The sequence below is a fragment of the Glandiceps talaboti genome, chromosome 11 (genome assembly GCF_964340395.1).
Source record: "Glandiceps talaboti chromosome 11, keGlaTala1.1, whole genome shotgun sequence".
Classification (NCBI taxonomy): Eukaryota; Metazoa; Hemichordata; class Enteropneusta; family Spengelidae; genus Glandiceps; species Glandiceps talaboti.
In genome coordinates, this window is record NC_135559.1 from 19,418,150 (window position 1) to 19,432,226 (window position 14,077).

Here is a 14,077-nt window from a genome sequence, read left to right on the forward strand (position 1 = left end):
TTTTACACAATATACTGTGATGATCACAGCTATGACCAACACAACCACTACAATACTGATGATGACTGGTAAAAACCATTCGTTAGGCTCATGTGTTTTCAGAGGTGTGACATTTACTACGCTGGTTGTTATTTCTTCTTGGCAACGATCAACTATGAAACAAAATAAATAAGATATATTTTACTAACGAGTAATGTGAAAAACACACACCCCCCAAAAAATCATTAATACATTGTCAATTTTAAAACTTTTATATCTAACGATTTAGATGAATAATAGATGTTAATGACTTCTAGATGTTTATTACTTTCTTATATAGTGAGGAATATATATTGTCCATCTTATACATGTGTGTGACTGCTAAGTGCCATGGAGCAAGAGAAAAAAACACTTTGAGAGAATTTTTGGTAATCGTGCACAATTTATTTACTTGGATTTTTCACCTTCACTGTTCTAGCAGGGCTCCAGTATTGTTTCATGGGAGTCAGTAGCAATGCATATGTATTAGATGAAGAATTATTATTCATGACATTGATAAAGTTCCCGTTACCTTCAGATAAATAGTCATGAATTTTCGATGTTGATCCATTCTAATAGATATGCATGTCAGCATACTCCCATGTGGTAAAACTGGACGTCTGATCGGAGACGAAATATTTTTCAAGTTTGTGTTTCTTGATAATCTTGCGAAACTTATGTGATGTTAAATCATAAAATTACAAGTGTTACGGAGCCTTCAGTAATTACAAAGGGTGGGGGATAGAGGGAATTCAGTCTCAGGCTTTTTGCATGAAAGGTGACCTTTCCCCGACTCAGTTGTGCTAAAAAGAGGCGCACCCTCAACTTTTCCCTCTCTCTAAAATATGAGTGGCAGCGATGGAATGGCAAAAAGTCTGCTGTTAGACCCTCTTGATAATGAGAACAATGTACGATAGAGTCAGCACGTCGAAAGAACCTCTCTGCAAAGTTATATCGCTACAGTAGTAATACACTCGTCACATCACAGGGAGCTCAGGCTCAGTTAGTTTTGTTTACAAATATAAACAAAGAAGTAAACAAACAAACAAACAAACAAACAAAACACAAACACGTAAAAAACATACAAACAAATAAACAAGTAAACAAACAAATAAACAAAACAAGTAAACAAACAAACAAGTAAACAAACACAGAATAAACCGACAAATGAGTAGATACATGAGTAAACGACAACAAACCAACAAACAAACAAACACTGCCCCACCACCCCTCCCCCCACCGGCGGGCTACATATTTGAATATGCCGGCAATTGTATAAGGGACGTAGTATAAGGTCGTTGTATAACCTCTGGGTTAGCCACGTGACTCGCGACGGTTACATGAATATTGGAATTGTATATTCAAATAGGTAGTCCGCGTGTTCGAAACGTTTGCAACCAGCTTTAAAAATGGCAAGATACCACAGAGCAACAACTCAGAAATCGTCAGGATTTCAGCCTTTCTGTTCTTTTGCTGTCAATTTCGCCTGGTAAAAATGTGAGTTCTAAGCATATTTGTTCTAGCGAGATGGATTTTTGACTGATCTGAAGTCAATTTATGGCATTTTTTTTCAGGATATGAAAATTATAATAGTACTCCTAGTACTTGATCAGTCTCAACCCTTGTGGGTTATTTCCATATGTGACCATTTCGGGGGGGGGGGGGGGCAGTGTTTGTTTGTTCGTTGGTTTGTTGTCGTTTACTCATGTATGTATCTACTCATTTGTCAATTGATTGTGTTTGTTTGTTTACTTTTTGTTTGTTTACTTTTTGTTTGTTTGTTTGTTTGTTTGTTTGTTTGTTTGTTTGTTTGTTTGTTTGTTTGTTTGTTTGTTTGTTTGTTTGTTTGTTTGTTTGTTTGTTTGTTTGTTTTTGTTTGTTTGTTTGTTTGTTTTACTTGTTTGTGTTTTGTTTGTTTGTTTACTTGTTTGTTTATATTTGTAAATAAAACTAACTGAGCCTGAGCTCCCTGTGGTCACACTCGACAAAATGAAATGTAATGACTGTGAAACTACCAAAGGTGTACGCCTTGCCCAAGGTGACCTACATTTATGTAGGAAATGTGAAGGCAAGCGTTTTCCACGATCCAGTGAGAAGGTGGACAACAACAAACACAAGATAGCCGAATGGTTCGTCCAATATTGAAAGAAGACTCGATACTTTATGTCAGACCTTGATGGTAGTTACAATAGAACAACTTCAACAATCGGTCACATACATGAACACATTTTTCGAAGATTTTAGAAATCAAGTGCAAGACCTCCTGGAAGAAAACAAAGTCCTACGTCAGAAATTAGAAGAGACGGACAGACAACTCAAAGATAGAGACAACTAAATTGAAGATTTGCAGCAATACACCCGACGAAATAATCGAGAAATACATGGAGTACCAGAATCACGGGAAGAAAACACTGATGACATCGTGATAATGGTGGCAGAAGCAGTTGATGTACCACTTTTGTGAGCGAGATGGGCATCAGCCATCGCCTCCCAAAGAAAATAGATCAGACTACACCCGCCATAATTGCACGGTTCACCAGAAGAAGTGTTCGTAACAGAATATACAAAGCAAAGAAACTCTTATACAACAAGAAAACATCGGACATGGGATTATTAGCTGCTGGACAGGAAATTCACAGAGTCTACATAAATGAGCAGTTAACCATCAAGATTAAGAAGTTGTTTCACGGAGCGAACAGAATGCGTAAAGAAGCAAGATGGAAGTATCTATGGACTCAGAATGGTAAAATATTTGCTCGGAAAGAAGATGAGTCATCGGTCATAAAGATAAATTCTGAAGAAGATATTCACTGCATAAAGTAATATGTACTACTGTAGGTAACGTAAGTCGCCGGTTATAAAGATAAATTCTGAAGAAGATATTCACTGCATAAAGTAATATGTACTACTGTAGGTTACGTAAGTCGCCGGTCATAAAGATAAATTCTGAAGAAAATATTCACCGCATAAAGTAATATGTAGTGCTGTAGTTAACGTTCATTTGACAGTTTAAAACTTTATTTTCCCATGGACACCAGTTCACAAGATTCTGTCATTAAATCAAATTGTACTTCACTTTCCGTAGATAACTTCAACCCAGGTACATGTCTAAATAGCAACCATCCAGCTTTCTCAGCTTTTCATTTGAACTTGATCACATCCACTCACTTCAATGCACACTCTGAACCCCTTGATCACATTCACTCACGTCAATGCACACTTGATCACATTCCTTCACTTCAATGCACACTTGATCATATGCACTCACTGCAATGCACACTCTGACCCCCCTTTTAACCAACTTAATGTTCTAAATATCTTTCAGCTCAGTAAATTTTACTCCTGTATTTTTTTTTGATCTTAGAAATAATCGTTATCCCCACAATGCATAAACATATTCATATATATCAAACCGTTCAGCTGCTAGTGGTAACTTCCGTCCACCATCAACAAAATTGAATATCACCCAACATAATTTTATATATGCAGCGACAAAGCATTGGAATTCTTTACCATGCCCCCCTAAAAGTAAAATGTCAATGCAAAAATTCAAGATGGAACTAAGGAATTATATTTTAAGTTCTCTGTGACTTACAAATTCCAACCCTTGCGTCTCTTTGGCGTTTTCAGTAACATTTCTTGATTTTGTTGTATCTGTATTGCTTCTCACTTTATATGTACTGTCATTGTATTATAAGCATTTTTCAATATTGAGTTATGTGTATACATACAGATGTATATATTGCTGTGTGTATGTTTATGCGATTGAGTACATTTGTTTCAATTTTGAACACTTTACATTATTGAGTTATGTATATAGAGGTGTATGCATGTGTGTGTGTGTGTGTGTGTGTGTGTGTGTGTGTGTGTGTGTGTGTGTGTGTGTGTGTGTACTTTCGATTCACTTTTCTTCTGTGTCCCATTATCGATTTGAAATGTAGAAAAATGTGCGGGCCATGGACAAGACTAGTTCCGCCGAACTATGTCCATGGTCCACATCAGATAACAATTGTATATTTCTTTTGTATTCATTTTGTATATTTGTATCATATGTTTCTTTGAAAGTGTAGCTTATTTTTGTTATCTGGTTAAATAAATTTCATTCATTCATGCATTCATTCATTCATTCATTCATTCATTCATTCATTCATTCATTCATTCATTCATTCATTCTCTCCTCACATCACACCTTGCAATCACTTGAATACATGGTTGTCAGCAGCGATTTGATTGATATGAGCTGATATTATGGTATCTAAATTCTGATCAACGTTATGAATTACTGAAAAATGTTAATCTATGTAGTTTGACTTGTGTAGTATACAGTAGTCATAATAGACCTAATGATTATGCTGCAATTTGCATGAATCAAATATGGCTGCGAAAATATACTTGAGAACCAGTATTCATGCCTTAAGTAGTCTAGGCAGTTGTGAAATTGGAAGAAGTCTTGAACTTAATGAACATCGAAAGATTTTGTTGTTGATATTAGATAGACTTGATATAGCTAGCTGGCTTCAATAGGCAAAGCCATAGTCCAAGCAACTAGCCCCCATGTTATATTGTCTCCATTGCAGCCAGGATTTGGTGTCCATCTGTATTATTATCATTTTGCATCAAAATACCTGATAACTATCCTACATAAATTGAGCCCAGTGCAGCTGTCTCCCAGGGCATAGAAATCCCAAATTTGGCAGCAGGCAACTTTATCCAGTATGTCGCAGACAATGCTGATCATAACATTCATACCATTTACGGAAAAAAAACCATTCCATTGAATTGAGATGATAGCCACAATAACTCCTGGCATATCTATCACTAGAACCATACCACATACCTCATTTACAGCTGAACAGATTGCTGCTGTTGGCCTTGTGAATATTGAATACTTCTTGTGATCAGAATTTCGTGGCCTGCAGTCATTGAGCTATAAAATTATGAAAGCATGATGCAAAAGATCAGACCTCTCATGCTGATCTACTATGGAATGTGTCACTATCACTAATATCCTATTGTCCTACATGGACTGGTATGATGCAGTTAGTTCACAAAGGTGATCACCCAGGAAAATCATCAGTCTTATTCCTACAAATGATTGGCATGAACCTAAGTGATATGACCTGCATATACTCAATACTGTTGTGTGTTTGTATGGCATTGCTCCTATTCTAACATTTGATCAGCCACTTTGGTGGAAGGCCCTAACAATACAAGAGAGTACGCCATTAGGCAGTGAAATAAGATCCATTGTAGTAATACTTGGTGGATTCCACACGGAAATGAGCTTCCTGGGCTCTATCGGACACTCAATGGCTGGTACAGGGCTACAGGAATCACTAGAGTGTGTACATGCAAGCAATGCAGTAGGCCATATGCTGAGTGGAAAAGCCATTTCAAGGGATATTCGTGGACATCTACTTGCCAGTAGAGCACTCACTGCAATTGTATTGGCAAAAGCATTCAGCATACCGGTGCCATGCATACAATCAGGTCAGTAAAGTGAAGTCCAACAAAAGGAACCCCATGAAGAATCCATCCCTGAGACAGATGAATGTACCACACAAGTAGATGATAGGCGTCCTGTTGGTGAAGCTCGAGGACCATGAAATCAGATCATCAATTCCAGATGTCCTCAATGCTGCAGGAAAACTGTACGATATCCTATTGGCCCGTACAATCACTGTAGAGAGCCTTCAAAACTCAAAGGTCATAAAGGAAATATCTCACAAGCTGTAGACAGAGAAAGATTCATTCCATGACCAACATACAGCAAAGTTATAGATTCAATATCTAGAAATGGTGAGCATTTTACAAGCAATCATCAAAGTTACACATGAAGACAGTGTATGACGTTGCCAAATGTAGCAGCTTCAGGTCAAAACAACTATACAAAGTCACTCTATCTTCACTTGCAAAGCATGGATAAGCTACAGGAACAACATCCTGAGGTCTACACACACTTTCCAAATGGTCTGCATGTTGTCAGAAGATCAAATAGATACTGGGCAGGGATATCACCCGACTTGGCTATTGAACAAGTGTGTTAATGAGGAGCATCAACATTACAGGCGGGCTCACTTGAGGACGTTGGATGGCCGAGACACAGCACTTGGAGTGGTTGTTGTCTGCCACTGCCTGTTATCAGAGGTGAATTTAGCCATGCAGGAGTTAACATGATCTGTTACCTATCTCACAAGTGAACAGCATAAAGATCTATCTCATACAAGAAAAGGACTTGTCAGACACACATGAACTTCTAGCTTTTCTGACACAACGACACCCTTTCTATCCAGACCCCTCCCTATGCAGTATTGTTACTGGTGTTACATGTGATGCCTTTGTGAATGTAGACTGTGCCAAAGCAGTTGGTGAGATGTTAATTGAAGGCATGGTTGGAAAATCCTTCTTGCAGAAATGATTCAAAAAGAAAGATCACGTTGTTAATCCCAGTAGCATTGGAGCAGTTAACCTTAGGGAGGAAGTGATCAAAATAGACCCTCAGCCTCTTTTTCAGAGACTTGTGACTGCAGGGATATGCAATGAGAACTTGGCTGAGGTATTCACATAATTATGAGTTATTCAGCTACCCTCCATTACTCTGTGAGAAAAAATACACACCATGACCTGCAAATAAAGCTTCTCTATCAGATGCTCTTTGGAGGAGGATGCCTCATGTCATACCTGTTCTATCAGAGGATATTCAGTACATACTGGATGGAGGGGCATTGTTACATAGAATCCGACACTATATATAGTGGATCAACATATGAGGAAATAAGTCAGCAGTACTGCAGTTATGTGGAGTGTCACTATAGCCGGCCAGTAGTAGTGTTTTATGGATATCTGGGTGGATCAAGTACAAAGGACACCACCTAGCAAAGAAGGACAGGGATAGCAGTTGGACCAACCGTGCATTATTCAGAGTCCATGATTTTCACGGGAACCAATAAAGACTTGCTTTCAAACAAAGAGAATAACCAGTGATTCCTTACACTGCTCAGTGAACACCTGGAGTGCCAACGATGTCACACAAAGCATGCCAGGGGGATACCGATATGATTTAATCATGCAGACTGCCATTGCTGTTGCACAAGTGGCAACTAAGCCAGCTGTCCTTGTTACTGATCTCATGATTCTTCTTTGCTTCCATTCACAGCTTATAACATTAAGTGTACGTATACTTAAGGCCACAATCCCACCATGGCATGAAAAGGACACCAAAATGCTGGAGTATTGCTGTCTTGAGAACAGTACTTGGTCCACAAGTATGTGATAATGTATTATTCATACATGCTATTCGAGGTTGTGATGCAACATTTCAAATGTATGGGCTCGAGAAAGGAGTTGCACTGAAGTTGATGTCTACCAGTCAGCTGTTTCGGGAAATTACGGAGGTATTTACAAATGAAAACAGCACAACAATGGATGTAATAGCTGCTAAGGAAATTGCCATTGTCGTGTTATAAAATGGTCAACCTGGTGATGCACTAGATTTTCTAAGATTGCAGCGGTTCCACCAAAAGGTAAGCATGAGCACATCTTGTGTGCAGACACAGGTGCTTCCCCATCATCAGCAGCTGCCAAGTTCTGCAGCATGTGTGTCTACTTGCAAGTGCAGGATTGGATGTGCAGATAACATTTGAAAACAAAACAATGGGGACAGTATATGTGCAAGAAACCTATAGGCTAGCCTATTGATATCGATAAGCTGACCTATAGACATCTATAGGCTGACCTATATAAACCTATAGGCTGGTTTATAGAAACCTATAGGCTGGCCTATAGAAACCTATAGGCTGACCTATAGATATATATAGGCTGGCTTATAGAAACTTATAGGCTGACCTATAGGTGTCTATAAGCTGCCTTATAGAAACCTGTAGGATTGCCTCTAAGTTTATATAGGCCAGCCTATAGGTTTCTATAGGTCGACCTATAGAAATGGATGCAATGGATGGGCAGAGAACATTTGAAAACCAAACAATGGGGATGGTATATGTGTAAGAAACCTATATGCTGGCCTATATACATCTATGGGCTTGCCTTTTGAAACCTATAGTCTGGCCTTTATAAACCTATAGACAAAATGTTCTAATTCTCTATAGGATCCTATGGGCCAGCATATAGACATGTCTATAGACCCCCTATAGGTTATTTCTGTAATGGATGTGCAAGATTGGAAGTATGTGCCAGTTGAAAATGATATGTATACTGCCACAATAGAACTGTAAGTGTTTAGGTGTGACTGCAAGACAGGTTGTGGCATCGGCACCAGGCAGTGCAGCTGTAGAAAGTATGGTCTTAATTGTTCCACTGGAAGCGGTCATTACAGAAGTGTGTGCACCGATATTACAAACATAGATGGCGACGACGACGACGACGACGACGACGACGATGATGATGATGATGATGATTATGATGATGATGCTGGTGGTGGTGGTGGTGATGGATTGTGATGCATAAATTGTACTTAATGGGTGGCAAGGTCGTTTCCAACATTTCTGCATGTATTTACTATGAACTGCTATGGTATCTTGATGTTTAAATTTTGGATTAATAAATTCCTAAATTTCAACTTACAATTGTGTCGACATAACTACTCTGCAATATTAGGTATTCAAAATATATCTAAACTCTGAAATAAAATAATGGTTAATATAGTCAATCGTAGTGAACTACAAAATAGTGGCGGCCATATTTGATTTATGAAAATTAGGCATTGTTCCACCACTTGGATTTTGGAGGACTTTTAATATGTTATTATGTTTCTGAGATATGTGGTGAAAAAATAAATTCTGTTGCAATTATGAGTTGACCCTTTTTTGCATAAAACGCTTACCATGCACTTGAGTCCACATTGTCGTTGAATTTTCAGGCAGGCATTGCAGACATTCATTGAAAAGACTGATCTCATTTTTTCCATAGCACTTCCCATTGATCAAACACGTTTCGTCCTGAAATAACCGTACACTAAATGGATGAAAATAAACTCCACACATTTCTGAGCAGATATTGATGAATACATAAATGTTACAAAGTATCTTTGATGTGCAGGTACTGTTTTGTTTTGACCCCGAAGCTTAATTTGTAAAGATCTTCTTTCCATTGCGACCGTACTAACAAAGAGTCATATTCGTCACTACAGGGTATCAATTCCATATAATCAGTGCGTTACACATATATGGTTTCTGTTGCCGTGCGTTTGAATAAGTAAGATTGCAAGAGTACAGGAACATGTATATGCTGACTATAGTACATCAACTCTGTGCCAATCTTGAATGACTTGAGTCTCTTGGAGAGATAGCTGTGTACGGGTACGGACGAACGTTGCAATTGGGGAGAGAATGATACATTTATTGAATGCCATTAACTTACCTTTTGGTGACATATCTCAGAATCTAAACAGTTAATACAGAGTGAATCATACGTCAACAGAAACACTGGACTACTTTCACGAACACCGTCATTGCTTAGAGTGATTTTCGTCATTTGTGTTAAAGTACCAATATCGTCCAATGATGACGCAGCTCTTCGTACACGTGGGAAGGGCAAGAGGCAGTGAACTGAAAATGCATTAAGGAATTCGCCTTTTGATGTCTTACTTCCATCTGTTTCTAGCCATGTAGAGTCTTCTTCGAAATACTAAGAATAAAAATAGTCAAATAACAAAATCAGAAGAAGAAGAAGAATCAGAAGAAGAATCAGAAGAATCAGAGAGCTATACCACAATTACAAGAAGGGTTGAATCCATCGTTCAAATTGCAAGGTCGAAGTTGGACGTGTACCTTCATGATGGGTACAGACAAATGTACGTGAATATTTAATACCAGCAAGGCTTGTTATTGTTAACATAAAAAATAATACAATTATTAAAAATAAAGCATTTGGAATGTTTGGCTACTAGGTTTCAAAACAGTAACATGAACAAACAAATACTAATTTATGTCCATCGTATAAACTAAATGGGTTAATTTACACCTGATCTTGAGGAGGTGGAATAAGACTATTCCATCAGAAAGTCTAATGGGATAATATAGATGTGGGGACCTTGTGGTCTCTGAAGTCCCGACTATCATCACGTATATTACAATGGAATTTGTTCACAAACAATCATGGTTGCTAGTTATTTTCTCATGCGAATACGCAATGAGCTATAGAGCAAAAACTGACTGGGCATGTACGTAGGAATAAATATTGGCTGGGCACGTATATGTACACCCAGACAGCCAGAAAGGGAAATTCGTTTGGATCATTGACAACGAAGAAGAAGAAGAAGAAGAAGAAGAAGAAGAAGAAGAAGAAGAAGAAGAAGAAGAAGAAGAAGAAGAAGAAGATTTTGATTTTTAAATAAAACGTTTATTGCTGATCCCTACTGCTAAAATTACATTACAATGGAAATAGGGTGTCATACGAATAAACGGAAAGGTTTCACGATCTATCAAATTTTATATGGAGTTAATACATTTAATATTTTGCATTCAAACGTCGATTTATCTTCAGTCGATTAACTTCATTCAATATTTTGTTTTCCACCAGTTTTATCTTCATTCAATATTTTGTTTTCAATTTCTGTTCTATCTTCAGTTGAACATACGTTGTAATTGATGTTGAGATTTCTGAAAGAAAGCAGAATTCGTTAGGTGCATGTATGTATGTATGTATGTATGTATGTATGTATGTATGTATGTACATCTTAAAACTATGTCACAAAGCACTGATCTGTGGATGCCAGTATGATTTGACTTCATCTGTCATGTCACACCTACATCCACAGACCCCATAAGGAGTACGGTGCCCAGAGTGAATTGTGACAGGGACGGGAGCTTAGATTAAGATTTTCAGTTCTCCGTCGCATGATACACTACAAAGAGTTTCATTATGTTCCCACATCAGTTTAAAGTAATCGGTATGGTTTGCTGATGTGTTAAGTTGGTATTCTGTCTTAATCTTTCTTTGTACACGGGAACGAAAAATGTCAATAGGATTAGTTGGAGTTTTGTTCTTTAATTTATTCCAGCGACTTAAATGAATAGATAATTTGACAGTGCATGTGAGAAAAAGATATATTCTATATACTTGTTTATTAACAAAATGTGGAGAGTTTTTTGAGTATCTAGGGATCAGTATGTACCACCATAATGGAAGCGTGTTTTCTCTTTCTAGAAGTTTCATTACCACATTATTGTAGAGTTGCAGGACAGGTTGGATATGCTTGCATTCTAAAAAGACGTGTAACAGTGTGTCTTTTTCATCGCAAAAGGGACAGTTTGAATGGTTCTGAAGTTTGCAATGTAGTAAGAAGGAGCCTGTTGGATATGCTCCATGGAAGAGGCGCCACATGAAATCGCCTTCACGTTTTGATATCGGTCTTCTGTAGCAAGCTTTGAAGTTAGGCTTAAGACTATTTGGTATGCTGAGTATATCTCGCCATACTGTATCTAGGGCTTGAGGGTTTCTGCGATGGTGCATGCAAACAGTGAGGAATTTGTAAATTGAGCCTTTCTCTATTTTGTAGAGAGGGAGGTTAAGGTCATCAGATTCATAAAGGTCAAAACTATAGTATGTAGGCATTGGATCTACAGAAGGCTGTGTTACATCAATATGTTGATTAATTTTGTCTTTCCATTCTTTGGGTATAGCTTTGTGGATAATTTCAATTGTAAGGTCGAGAATTCTTTTTGAATGTATATTGATGTTTCTGTGTAGTCTCTCGTTGGTATACCATTGTTTTGTTTCATTATCAATCAAATCTTTGATGTGTGTAATACCTCCTTCTACCAAGTGGTGTAAGTAGAATGGTTCACGGCGTATTGGGTGTAAGATCAACGGATTATGAAACAGGGGTTCATCTAAAATGTCATTAATCGTTTCTGGATTTCCTTTTCTCTTAAAGTTGAATTGTTCCCAACAAGAGAGAATGTCTTGATAAAAGGGGGGAATGTGTTGAAGTGGATATTTAAATTTGGTGACAAGTAGCTGTTTACAGTAATTTAAGTTGCCTACTTTACTGAAATAGAAGTCAGTGAAATCGAAATTAGGGTGTTTACTATTAGTGTATAAATACCTCTGTAAATACTGTAATCTGAATGCCTGTATTCTAGAGGGAATGTGGGTTAATCCCAGTCCTCCCCTTTCAATAGGAAGATGTAGAACATCTGCTGTCACCCAGTGGTGACCTTGCCATGTAAAATCTAGGAAGGTTTTTTGGAGATATTCAACGAGTTCTTTGGGGGGACACAGACACCTGAATTTATGATTGAGTTTTGAAGCTATTAATTGGTTTATGACATGTATACGTCCATGATAAGACATGATTTCGGCAAATCTGGCCCACCATTCCAGTTTTGTTTGGACGCTGTGACCGAGTTCACTCCAGTTTTTATTTACGTAATCATCGGAATTTCCAAGGTAGATTCCCAGTAATTTTAACCCCTCATTATTCCATTTTAGCCCCATGGGGGCGTCTTTACGACATTGCCAGTTGCCGCACCACAATCCTTCAGATTTACCAACATTCACTTTAGCATTAGTAGCTTTTTCATAGATATCAATCCATTTGTTAAGTTTTGTAAAGTCGTCCTCTTGTGTTACAAGAAATTCGACATCGTCGGCGTAAGCCGATAAAAGGACATTACGTTGTGTGTGGGGTAGACTGAGACCTTTCATTTCACTTTTTGTGCGTATTTTGTGCAAAAAGGGTTCTAATGCGAGGATGTATAATTGACCAGATAGGGAGCATCCTTGACGGATACCCCTTTTGAATTCGATTGGTGCTGTTAACATGTTGTTTACACGGACAAGACATTGTGCATTAGAGTAGATGAGTTGGATACAACGGGTAAAGTGTTCACCAAATCCGAAGGATTTCAATGTGTTCATTAAATATTTGTGGTTTACTCGATCAAATGCTTTTTCTTGGTCGATTGCGACAATTCCAAGAGTTAATTGCGTTTGATTCGCGTAGCATATACTGTCTCTAAGAACATTTATGTTGTCTTCTATACTACGAGTTGGTATGCTACACGTTTGATCGATATTGATAATACTCCCAAGTACATTGCGTAGTCGAAAAGATAGACATTTTGTGAATATCTTGTAATCACTGCATAATAAACTTATTGGACGCCAGTTTTTCAGTAATGTGTTATCACCTTTCTTTGGGATCAAACTTATTACTGCGCGACGGCAGGATTGTGGAAGTTCGCCATCTTTTATAGAAGTGGAAAAGACATCAAGAAAGTCATGTTTAAAAGTTGACCAGAATGTTTTGTAGAATTCATTAGGAATGCCATCAATGCCAGGAGAGCGGTTATTTGAAAGGTGTTTGACTGCGGTTGTTAGTTCATCAAGTGTAATATCTGAGTCGCAGTAGTCTGAATCATCTTTACTTAGTTGAGGAAGGTTTTCTAGTAGTTTTTCTTGGTCTGTAGTGGAGGTGGGATCAGGTAGAAAGAGTTCTTGATAGAAGGAATGTGTGATTTTGCACATTTCATTTTGTTCATTAGTAATAGTCTGGTCGCTTCTGCGGAGCTGGGTTATGGTTTTACGACTGTTTTTACGTTTTTCAAGCCTCGAGAAAAAATCACCAGACATATCATTTTCATGCAAAAGTTGTTGATGTGTTCGCACGGCTGCGCCTTTACTTTCAGATTGAATGTATGTTTTCAAAAGTTCTTTTTTGTCATTGTATATATTTACCAAATCGGGGTTTGTATTCATGTTGTGTTCCATTTCTTTTAGTTCATGTTCAAGTTTATGTTTTGAATCTTTAAAGAGTTGACGTTTGTGAGTTGCATATTGCTGTGTCAGCAGTTTTATTTTGTGTTTGCCAATGTCCCACCAGTGTTGTATTTTCGTAAATTCTGTTTTTGTATTCTGCCACTGTGTCCAAAAGTCACGGATGAGGTCGCAGTAGTAAGCGTCGTCAAGTAGGTCGGTATTCATATACCAGACGGGAGAAGTGTTTTGAACTTTTGTGAGAGAGATTTTGATTTTCACAATGGAGTGGTCTGAGAAGGCTTGTGCTCCAGTGAAAATGTCAGCGGTGTGTATGCGGGTA